Raw genomic sequence first — 11894 nt, 5'->3', positions numbered from 1 at the left:
CTTACTGTCCCGAAGGCTCACAATCTAACTAAAGTACCTGGAAATTAATAAAGAAGAGAAAATAAAGATGGTTGAAAAAAGAAAAATTCTATGTGAATTTATAGGATGGAAATTAAACTGACAGTGAAGAACTGTATGAAAAATACATATGGAATTCAGTTAGAGAGGGTAGGTTACAATCTATTTATGGTATTTGTTTAATTGGAAGGTGTTAAGGTGGGTAATTTGGGGGAAGGTTATCTGAAGGTAGGTGAATCGCCATGAAATTTCCCGCCTCTGAGTTTGAGCGGATGCCCTCTAGTGGCAGAGGGTCCCCTGAGAAAGAAGATATCATCTTCCACCTCGATGCGTCCTGTGATGTATTTAAATGTCTCAATCATGTCTTCCCTCTTCTTACGTTCTTCTAGAGTGTAGAGCTGTAGTTTGTTTAGTCTCTCCTCGTACGAGAGACCTTTGAGCCCCGAGATCCTCCTGGTGGCCATCCGTTGAACCGACTCGATTCTAAGCACATCTTTACGGTAATGTGGCCTCCAGAATTGTACACAGCATTCCAGATGAGGTCTCACCATGGTTCTGTACAATGGGATTATGACTTCAGGCTTCTTGCTGACAAAGCTTCTACTGATACATCCCATCATCTGCCTTGTTTTAGATGAAGCCTTCTCCACTTGATTGGCAGTTTTCATGTCTGCACTGATGATTACTCCTAGGTCTCGTTCCGCCGAAGTACTAGTTAAAGTTTCTCCATTCAAGGTGTAATTTCTGCATGGATTACCGCTACCGAGGTGCATAACCTTACATTTCCCAGCGTTAAAGCCCAGCTGCCAGATTGAGGACCATCTTTCCAATGTAAGCAGGTCCTGTGCCATACTATCCTGTAAATTACATTCACTTACTATATTGCATAGTTTAGCGTCGTCGGCGAATAATGTTATTTTACCCTGAAGCCCCTGAGTCAGATCCCCTATGAATATGTTGAAAAGGAGTGGGCCCAGGACTGAACCCTGTGGTACTCCGCTGGTCACCTCCGATGTTTTAGAGAGGGTACCGTTAACCATTACCCTTTGAAGTCTTCCACTTAGCCAATCATTGACCCAAGTAGTTAGTGTTTCTCCTAACCCCATCGATTTCATCTTCTCTCTCAACATACACTGTGTAAAATAGTTACTTAGGCATTACACGTATATGGACTAATATACATTTGCACTAATATTCCTATGGACTACCAAGGTCACACTCTTCTTTTCAATAATCAGAGAGATATTTTGTAGCTGCCACAGGTGCCAGATACAATTTTTAAAGGTTGTTTGAATTGGAAGGATCCGAGTGAGTGATGAGTCTTGCAGTATCCAAAGATTTCTGATCTGTGATGTTAGGAGGGGGAAAGGGGGGAGTTCATACTTCCCAGACATTATTTTGAAATCAGTTACTGTATTTTTCGCTCCATAAGACGCACCTGACCATAAGGCGCACACTAGATTTAAAGGAAGAAAACAAGAAAAAAATCCATTCTGAACCCAGGATCTGCACCCAGCACCCCTCACTCCCTGCCAGGCTCTGCACCCAACCCCACACTCTTTTCCAGACTCTGCACCCTGTCTCCCCTCTCTGCCAGACTCTGCACGCAACCCCATACTCCTTGCCAGGTTCTGCACCCTGTCCCCCCAGTACCTTTTTAAATCCCCCTGTACCTTTTAAAAACACCCCCGTAACTTTTTTTTTTGTGTGTGTGTGTTATTCTTTATTAGAAAAAGAAACACTACAGATATTCATCAGGACATCAAGCATAAAATACAATGCAACATAAAAAAGCATACATGATGAATAACAACGGTCTGCATTACTCTTCAGAAGAACCCCTTCCCCTTCCTCCTCCCCCAACAGCAGGTTAGACCCCCATACCTTTTGTTTCTCCAGTGTCACAGTACTTGCTGGATTCAATTTTGGTCTTCCTCTTTCCATTTGGGGGGTCCCTTAAGGCCTGCCTGTGTTTTGTGGGTGAAGAGGTCATCAGCACTGGGGGAGGTGAGAGGCCCCTCCTTACTTTCTGCTCTGGTTGCTTACCGTCCTTGGCAGGATGGAACAGGAGCAAATATGTGGACCTTCTAGCATGTTGCTCTCATCTGGCCTAGCCCAGGGTGGCAGCTCTCTGCTGGTGGGGCTCAGCAAGTACAATGCAAGAACATGCAAGAGCTGGCTGGTTAGTCCGACTTGACTTGAGGATGAGCAGGTGGGCCTTGCAGGCCTTTGCCTGCCATCCTTTGCTCCGTTCCTATGAAAACACAGTCTAGATGAGAATTCAAGTGAAGCAGCTTCTCTCCGCCATTTTCTGGACCTGGATGCCTAATGCTTGCCACTACCACCGCCACTCACTAATTAGCCACAGCGGAAGCTGGTTCCCGCACGCATTCTCTCCTGGCACTAGGAATGGATGGTGCAAGTGTCATTCAAAGCATCGGTCATCTCCCACCTCCAACTGTCCGCCACTTCCACGCCTGGCCCCTGTCAATCACCTACAGCTTACCACTGAGCGCCAGAGGCATAAAATAAATTTGCATGGAGCAGTGAGTAGCAGCTTCGCCCACCAATTAGTTCTTGGCAGCCCATGGATTTTCAAAGAGGAGGTGGATGTTTTTAAAAGGTATGGGGGGGAGTAAAATTTGGTATCTCTCCTCATAAGATGCACTGACATTTCCACCCACTTTTGGGTGGAAAAAAAGTATGTCTCATGGAGCGAAAAATACGGGTATCTGTCAATTTGTGTTAGGCACTCAAAGAATCTCTGTTTTGTATTTTCAAACCTGAACTCAAAGAAAGTTGTAACTTTAGTTGGTAAGTGCATGACCCAGAGGGCTTGCAGTCTAAATTTATGTCTCTGGCAATGGCTCATAGAAATAATTTTCCCACAGTCACAAGTGGTGCCAGATTTCCCTACTGCTCTATTTGCCTACCCCACCACTTCAAATCATATCAGGTAAACTGGAGAGGAAGGCAGCCTGGATTGAAAGGCCATGAATGAAGCTCCTGAGGGAGAAGGTGAGGACAGAAGTAATGTGGCTCTGCAGGGGGAGAAAAGGAGTGATTGGAAGTCTATGACAAGGGCCCATAAATGTATTCTTGCCTAGAGTAGGGTTACTGGATTTTCTTGAAGAAAAATCCAGACATGTGGCCATGCCCCCAGGCCCGTCCAGTTCTGCCATGCCCTGCTCCCCCCAGCCCTGCCCCAGACAGCATCCGCACATATGACATAATGACATCATATGTGTATGAAGGTGGCATCACTGCATTGCGTCCATGCATGCGTGGATTCCCCTTCCCGATACGATTTTGACGGGAGGCTTTTCAAAACCCTGACATGTCCAGGGATATCCAGACATCTGGTAACCCTAGCCTAGAGTTCCAATATAGTATTATTCTAGCTCTGAGGATCATTTTTGCTTCCAGAAGTAGAATGCTTGAAGTCAGCAGCACCCCTCTATAATGGCATATGTTGCAGAATAGATGAAGCTCCTTTGGCTAGAGCTACTACCTTGCTGGCCTGTGTAGAAGGGGGTCTTGAAAATGTGAGGCCATGATAGCCCTACAGATTTTATATTTTATGCATGAGAAGTGTATGTGAGTACTGGCTTATGATTGATGTTTGTTTACAGAGAACAGTTGTAAGGTTTGGACAATTTCTTGGAGGAAAAGTCCATAGTCTATTTTTGAGAACAACATGGGGGAAGCCACTGCTTGCCCTGGATCGGTAGCATGGAATGTTGCTACCCTGGGTTTTGGCCAGGTACTGGTGACCTGGATTCGCCACCATGAGAATGGGCCAGTCCCAGTAAGGCTATTCTTATGTTCATATGACAAGAAAGAGAAAAATGTTTTCATTTGGACAAAAGTAAACTTAGAAGTCTCACTGAGTGAGAGATTCCCAATTTTGAAATTCATCTACTCTTGCATAAAAAATGAGAAACTGCCTCTCAATGTGGGAAGCTTGTAAGGTTGCTTCCATTGCACCTGCAAGAAGAACAATAAGGGCAGGAGTCTAACTTCAGCAACTCAGTGGGGGATGCACAAGGCAAAGAAAGCCAGGTTGGGAGCGATTTTCTTTTGCCGGGCTATGCTCTGCACAATAACATGCAAATCACATGCATGCTAATTGTGCAGAGCAGCTCTGTAAAAAAGGGGAGGGACTGCGCCTGGCACCTGTTCAGAGGAGCAAAGCAGCAGGCACAGCTCCTCCCCCCTATCCCTCCTGTTAGGCTCTGTTTTTTTTCTCACTGCTTGTTCCTTCTCCTGCCACTGCTGCTCTCCCCTGCCAGCTCAGCTGATCAGAGCTCCAGAGTCAGATCAGTTGAGCCAGTAGAGGAAGCCGCAAATAGCTAAGCCAGCAGAGCTCACTAGGTCTGCCAATCAGTTGGTCCAGCACAAGGAGAGCGGAGCTACGATCAGCTGATCACGTCTCAGCTGATGAGTCCTGCCAGCTCAGCTGTTTGGGGCTTCCCCGGATGGCTCAGTTCATTGTGGCTCTGGAGCCCTGATCAGATGAACCGACAGGGGAGAGTAGAGCTGCTGGCTCAACTGCTTGTTGTTTTTTTTTTTTTTTGCAACTGCTGTTGTGTGCGCTGGACATACAGGCATCCAACATATGCACAAATGGTTACCTACAGCTACTGACCTGCTGGAAAATTTTGCCCATAAAAAGTGGACAATCTGTTATGAGCATTATAATACTAATGAGCTCCTTGTAATACATTTGCATAGGATTTTCAGTGGCTGCTATTGGGATTGGTAGCAATCACAAAGTTTTTGTGTATCAGAGGCTGAGCTTCCTCGCAAGTAAGACTGCCTTTAATCAGTCTTAAGTGTATGGAAAGCTTTTGAGCAACTGGGTCTCAATATCTTATAGTGTATGAGATCAGAAACGAGAAGTGCACACTCTTGAGGTCTGAATTAGGGAGCTGCATGGGGACAGAAATCAAGCATCCCTGCCCATCCCCGGTAGAATTAAACCTGCTGGAATTGAATCTGTTCCCACCTGTACCCACAAGTAATTGAATCCATCCCTGCCCATCCCTATAAACTTCAGAAGTAGTTATTTCATTTAATTATGCTAATGAATTAAAGGCTCTGGTAGAGACCCATTTAAAAATAAGTAAAGACATTTTATTAATTTGGGAAATATTAATTGGGAAGAATACATACTTTGTAACGGGTCTCTGCCAGAGCCTCTAATGTAAATATGAAATATAAATATTCAGCTGATGAGAACCCCCAAGCTATGTCAGCTGAGGACTTCAGGTGGCTGGGGGTCCCTTTTGCCAAGCTTGGCATGCAGCAGTAGCGTCCCTCAGTAGCTCACGGATGCTGCCAGCGACTTCTGCGCTTGATGGAGGAGAGTTCTAACTGTCTTTGGAGGAGGTCCTCAGCTGGCAGTGCTTGGGATCCCCACCAGCCACAGCAAAGGTCAGAAAGTACTTCAGCACTGTAGAAATAAAACCAGAAATACATTTCCTTTTCATCTGAACACAATACAAAGACATCAGCTATACAGTATACATTTCCCAAAGCTAACATATTTCAGTCAATAAATTCCTTTTTTACCTTTATTGTCTGGAGACTTATTTTTCCATCAAGTTGGTCCCAGTTTCTCTTCTGTTTTCCCATCTTCTGCAAATTCTTCTGTTGCTGTCCATTGGTTCCTCCTACCATGGTCCAGCATTTATCCTTTTCTCATCCCGCTGACCATGAGCAGCATCTTTCGTCCCTGCCCACCAGCCTCATGCCCAACATTTCTCCTTCTAGCACCCCTCTCCAGTACCATGCCATATCTCTCCCTCCATTCCCTACACCACTATGTCCAACATTCCTCCCTCTTGCATCCCTTTCAATCTGTCCCACTGTTCCCTTTCCACCACATTTCTCCCTCTCATCTTTCTCTTCCCTATGAATCTGTACCTCCCTCCCTATGACCAAAGGTTCTCCTCTTTCTTCCATTCCTCGTGTATACCATCTTTCTCTCTCACTGACACACTCACACACAACAATTCTCCCTTTCTATTCTCTCCCCCACCTCAACATCTCTTTCCATCCCTTCCTCCTTCCTGTGTCCCAGCTTTGTGCCCCCTTCCTCCTTCTGTGTCCAAAAACGCACTCCTTCCCTCCCTTCTATGTCCCATATTTGGGTTCCTCCCATGTCCCAATGTGCTCCCTCCTTGGTCCAATGCACATAAGCCTGCTTGTTCGCTCCCTCCTTTTATGCCCCCTCCCACAAGATGGGATTCAAGACAAAGTTAGACAAGTTCCTGCTGAACCAGAACGTACACAGGTAAGGCTAAACTCAAATAGGGCACTTGTCTTGACCTAAGGGCTGCCACATGAGCAGACTGCTGGGCACGATAGACCACTGGTCTGACCCAGCAGCGGCAGTTCTTATGTTCCTGCCTTCCAGCCGCAGTTCGCAGGGACACAGACCCTGCATGCTGCATGCAGCTGATGCAAAGCCTTCCCTCGGATGTCAGCTCTGACATCAGGGAAAGACTTTCGGGTTGGCTGCGGGTGGTGTGCCGGGAGCGCTGCATGCGCACACCAAGATATTTGAGCCCCTTTTGTCCAGCTAATTCCAACCCCGTGGGATCCCTGTGACCCAAGGGGGGTATACCCATGGGATCCCCGCAATCCGAGGAGGGAACCCCACAGGATCTGCATAGGATTCTCATCATCTCCGTTCCCGTGCAGCTCTCTAGTCTGAATCTGCTATCTGCAAAGTAGCCCATCAATCTGCAGGAGAGAATTGTTTACAGTAAATAATAATAATAATAATAACAGTTTATATACCGCAATACCGTGAAGTTCTATCCGGTTTACAGAAGATTAAGCAAAGGTAAGAAATTGAATTGACTTTAAGAGGGGAGGAAGAAAGAGAATTAATAGGACAGGAAATTCATTGTTGAGGAGAGAGTGATCAAAAGGACAAGTTAATCGCTATAGAGGGGAGAGAGAAGAGAGGATCAGTTGTCTAGATGCTTTAGGAACAAGTGTGTTTTTAGACGTTTCCTAAATTCGTCATAAGTAGTGGGCAAAAGCAATTGTTCTAGGTCTTTACCCCATGATGCTGCTTGGTGTGAGAGAAGGTGTTCATGGTGTTTTTTCAGTTTACAACCTCGAACTAGGGAGGAAACAAAGTTGGAATGTGAGCTTCTCTTGTTTCTGTTGGCTGAGAAGACGAAAAGGTCAGTTATATATTTAGGGGCAAGTCCGTGTAGTGCTTTGAAGCAGAAGCAGGCAAATTTAAACTTTATGCACGCCTCCATTGGCAGCCAATGCAGCTGCTGGTAGTAGGGTGTCACGTGGTCAAACTTCCTCAGCCCAAAGATCAGTCTGACTGTTGCATTTTGCATCAATTGTAAACGTTGCATATTCTTTTGGGAAATTGCTAAATAAACAATATTATAGTAGTCAAGTAGACTTAGTACGAGGGATTGGACTAGGGTTCTGAATGCCGATGTATCGAAGTAAGCTTTAATGGATCTGAGTTTCCAGAGAATAAAGAATCCCTTTCTGATTAAGGAGTCTACCTGGTCTTTCATGGTTAGGCATTAATCCAAAGTTACACCTAGAATCTTAATGGTGGGCTGGATAGGGTAACTAAGTTTATTGATACATAGTGGTGATTTGGTGTCAAGCGGATGTGGTGAAGCAATGAAGAAAGTTGTTTTTTCTGAATTAAGTTTGAGCTTAAAGTTTGTCATCCAGTTCTCCATCATGTTTATGGCTTCTGAAGCTTTGGGAACAGTTTCAGACAGAATTAGCGAATGGGATGATAATCGTAAAGTCATCTGCATAACTACATAGTTTTATTCCCAGCTTGGTTAGCTGCGTGCCCAGTGAGGACATATACCGTATTTTCTCGCATATAACGCGTGCGTTATACGTGGTTTTTACATACCGCGCATACCCATGCGTGTTATACGCGTGAGCGCGTTGTACAAAAATTTTTTTACATAGTTCCCCCCCCCCTCGACGTCCGATTCACCCCCCCCCGCAGGACTGCTCGCACCCCTACCCTGAAGGACTGCTCGCACGCAACCGCACCCCCACCCCGAAGGACCGCTCGCATGCACTCCCACCCGCACCCGCACCCCCACCCTGAAGGACCGCTCGCACCCCCACAGCCTCCCGACCCCCCCCATCATGTAGAAGCTCCTACCGGTGTCCTGCTGCTTCCTCTTGGCGGTCCCAACACCCAACACGATCGTGGCAAGAGGGAGCTCAAGCCCTCTTGCCCCCCGACTCCCCGACACAATCGGGGCAAAAGGGAGCCCAAGCCCTCCCCCGCCGGCTCCCCGACTCCCCGACAATATCAGGCCAGGAGGGAGCCCAAGTCCTCCTGGCCCTGGCGACCCCACCCCCCGCTAGTTGTTCGGGCCAGGAGGGAGCCCAAACCCTCCTGGCCACGGCGACCCCCTCCTCCCTCCCCGTACTACATTATGGGCAGGAGGGATCCCAGGCCCTCCTGCCCTCAACGCAAACCCCCCTCCCCCCAACGACCGCCCCCCCAGCCGACCCGCGACCCCCCTGGCCGACCCCCACGACACCCCCACCCCCATTCCCCGTACCTTTGTGTAGTTGGCCGGACAGACGGGAGTCAAACCCGCCTGTCCGGCAGGCAGCCAACAACAGAATGAGGCCGGATTGGCCCATCTTTCCCAAAGCTCTGCCTACTGGTGGGGCCTAAGGCACCTGGGCCAATCAGAATAGGCCCGGGAGCCTTAGGTCTCACCTGGGGGCGGGGCCTGAGGCACATGGGCCCAACCCGACCATGTGCCCAAGGCCCCGCCCCCAGGAGGGACCTAAGGCTCCCGGGCCTATTCTGATTGGCCCAGGCGCCTTAGGCCCCACCAGTAGGCGGAGCTTTGGGATGGATGGGCTGGAATCCATGGAGGTGGAAGGGAATGAGGAAAAGAGGAGAAAATGGAGGTATGACAAAAAGAGAGTAAGTATGAAGAGACAAGAAGATAAGAAAGGAAGAAAAAGGGCAGAAAGCATTAAAATACTGGTTCCACTGCAAGGAAAGAGACAAGGAAGTGAAAGGACTGCAAAAGTTAGGGAACATGCCAGAATGATTAGGCAAAGATGAAACTAAGAGAAGATGAGCAATAAGCAGAGATTAGAGGACTGAAATCAGAAAGCATACATCCTGGTTGGAAAATGAGTTATTTTAATTTTGGCAAGAACTCCCTGCCTTTATTTTTACTATAATAGTATTTAATCAAAGGCAAGAAACTTCCAGAGGTACAGGAAATGGCTGTTATCTGTCCTTGTTTATCCTTCTCATTTATTTATATTATCACCAGTGCAAATAATGTTTTTTTTTTCTGGTGTGTGTGACATGTTCTGCTGCAGACTGACAATCTGAAACTTACTCCCTCCCCCCCCCTTTGCAAAACCACGCAAGAGGTTTGCAGCACCAGCCAGCGCACTGAATGGTCTGCGTTGTTCCGATGCTCATAGGAACTCTATGACCGTTGGAGTAGTACAGAGCATTCAGTGCGCTGGCTAGCACTAGAAACCTCTTTTACAGTTTTATAAAGGGGGGGGGGGTTAATTTCTTGTCTTATTTTGGGTGAATTCACTCCTACATGATTTTAGTGCTAAAGAATTAAAGGCCTAGCCAAAAGAGAAGAAATCTGAAACAAAAACTTACACTAAGGTCAAGGCAGCCATTATGGTGAGGCAGCCACCATAGGCAAGTGCGAGTGGGCATCACTTTAACCCCCACTGGACCAATGGGACTCTTCAAGGTACTGTAGGCCCAGGGGGGCTATGGCAGTAGGCTCAGTCGGCCCTTCTTGCCTTTGGGAGGATTGAGAGGGGGATTGGAAAGGGGTTTATGCTCTATAGGGGTATTGGAGGGAAGGGAATTGGCATCACAGAAAAGGGAGAGGGAATCAGGGGAGCAGAGAGCACCTACATCCCTTGCGGGTCCCAGCTGATATTCAGGCAAGACCTCCATAAGCTTCAGCAACAAGTACAACTGCAATTAGCTCCAGATATTCAATTCAAGTGCCCAGTCAGGGCCCAGCATTGAATACCTGGTGCTTCCAATGTTGCTAGAGAGGAATTCAGATTATCCCCTAAGAAACTTTACATTCCAGTTATTAATCCCATACATCTAATACAGCTCTTCATTTTTATTAATTTGTCTCTATGCACCAGTTCACAGTCTGTACAATATTGACTTCTGAAAGTATCTTTGCAGATACCTTCAGTACTAATTAAGGGGCCCTTTCCATACAAATGCATCCTACTTCATTTTCCAGCATTTTTCTCTGACAGGGCATGGCATGGGCAGAGAGTGAGTATGGAGGCATTAGTCAACTAGTGCATCATACGTAGTGCACTCTAACTGACTAAGGCAGAGTTATCAGATTTATCCGGACATGTCCTCTTTTTAAGGACTGTCCAGGTATCCGGACATCTTTGTAACCTGTATGGCAGTGTCTCACAAACTTTGTTAGCCGGCAGCGCGCTAAATTGGGGGTCCACGGCTCGAGGGCATCCAGAAGTGCGTGGACGTCAACGTGATGTCACGTCCACGGATGCGTGGAGGCCCTCCAGACGGTGCCCTGAGACGCCAGTGGGTGGGTACTAAGAAAGAAAAGGTGCGGAGAGGAGGAGAGATGCCAGGGAGCAGGAAAGGCGCCGGCACCAGCTGCCTGCTTATAAGCTATGCCTCTCACCGTAAAGAAGTAGCCGAGGCTCCATCGCAATATTACATGGAAAAAACATTGTGGCTTCTCAAAGCACATAGATTATTGTTAAGTATCACAAGTAGCCCTTTCATTACAGCTTAGCATATGACAACAGGTATTAGGATACTTTAAGGCCCAGATTTTCTAACTGGTGCCATTGGTGATGGCTGCCGATCATATGAGCTTGGGTACCTACCAGTGCCTAAAAAACCAGCACCATTTAGAGAATCCGCCCTAAATGCCATGAGGCATATAGGTATAAAGTAGGACATGCAACATTTATCACTCCCTAATTTCCGATAGGACATGCTAAGGTATAGGAAAAGGGCCGCAAAGTTTTCTGTTCATAGTGCTTCTTTGACGACACTTTTATGACAGATAAGGGTTTCTTTGTTCAGTAATAGCATCTTCTCTCTCTCCACAATAAAGGTCCTCCCAACCTCTTACCCATTCCCTCCCTCCCCTCATAAGTCCGTATAGAACTTTACTGTTCAGCGATATATATAAACTGTTATTATTATCATATTGTAATTTTCGCTGTATTTTTTTGAAATGCGTGACCTTTTCCTATCAGGTCCTCTCGGAAATTTCTTAGCAAACTGTATATTTTATATTCTCACTCAGCAAATTGTATATTTATATTTTTGCTTTCTTAAAATATCTGCACTCTGTATTTCCTCTGATCATCTGCATATTGTAACTTACTGGACGTCCAGCTCCCTTGATTGTAAACCGCCTAGAAGTCACAAGATTGTGGCGGTATAGAAGAATAAAGTTATTATTATTATTAATAGCATAAGATAGAAAACCCCATATATGCTGTGTACTATATTACAAATTAGTCTATCCCTCTCATGGACAGAATGTTTTAAAAATGCAGATTTGCTATGATTGTTGATCCCTATGAGCTGATTCACAAAATAACAAATATAGGGCCTCTTTTACAAAGCTGCAGTAGCGATGCTGCAGCCGTTAATGCACCGAAGCCTATCCCATTCATGTGGACTTTGGTGCATTTACCTCAGCCGCATTGCTCCCACGACTTTGTAAAAAGGGCCTTTAGGATGGGAGCCCATATTCTCTATCTCGGTTCCCCTATACCAGAGGTAGGCAGTGTTCCCGCTAAGGTGCGTTGGCCTGCGCGCGCGCACA

The sequence above is a fragment of the Geotrypetes seraphini genome, chromosome 2, assembly GCF_902459505.1.
Source record: "Geotrypetes seraphini chromosome 2, aGeoSer1.1, whole genome shotgun sequence".
NCBI lineage: Eukaryota > Metazoa > Chordata > Amphibia > Gymnophiona > Dermophiidae > Geotrypetes > Geotrypetes seraphini.
The sequence above is the reverse complement of the archived record's forward strand: the minus strand, read 5'-3'. Positions refer to the sequence as shown.